The sequence below is a fragment of the Oncorhynchus gorbuscha genome, linkage group LG11 (genome assembly GCF_021184085.1).
Source record: "Oncorhynchus gorbuscha isolate QuinsamMale2020 ecotype Even-year linkage group LG11, OgorEven_v1.0, whole genome shotgun sequence".
Classification (NCBI taxonomy): domain Eukaryota; kingdom Metazoa; phylum Chordata; class Actinopteri; order Salmoniformes; family Salmonidae; genus Oncorhynchus; species Oncorhynchus gorbuscha.
Genome location: NC_060183.1, coordinates 51,993,465 through 51,994,086, shown reverse-complemented (window position 1 = coordinate 51,994,086; position 622 = coordinate 51,993,465).

The window sequence follows — 622 nt, the reverse complement described above, 5'->3', positions numbered from 1 at the left end:
AGCTGAAATACATTACTCAATACTATTATTCTGACATTTCACATTCTTAAAATTAAGTGGTGATCCTAAGTGACCTAGGATAGGGAATTTTACTTGGATTAAATGTCAGGAATTGTGAAAACCAGAGTTTAAATTTATTTGGCTAAGGTGTATGTAAACTTCCGACTTCCAACTGTAGCTTACTTACTACTTGTGTTTTTCTTATTTTATTTATTGTGTGTTTCTGTTCTACCTTATGTTATTTTTAGTACTTCATTGCTGTTGATTACTGCATTGTTGGTATTAACGCTTACAAGAAAGGCAATTAATTGTAATTGCTCAAGTGACATTAAAACTTGAAACTTGATATATTAAAACCCTCCTAATAGTTATGTGTGTAAAACCCAAATGATGGGCCTCAGCGCTTAAATCATGTTTTTTTAGCAACTGTCCTCCAAGAGTTGCCAAATAATGCAGCTGGGTCATTTTCCTTTTCAGCAAGCCAAATTATCGGGCTACATCATTTGTTGTTATAAAGCCACGTCATCATATTTTTTTCGTGTGTGTGTGCTTGACCCAGTAGGGGGTGCCAAAGTGCATGAAAATGAAGTAAGATATGTCAGTTCATCCCCCAGCGGACGTC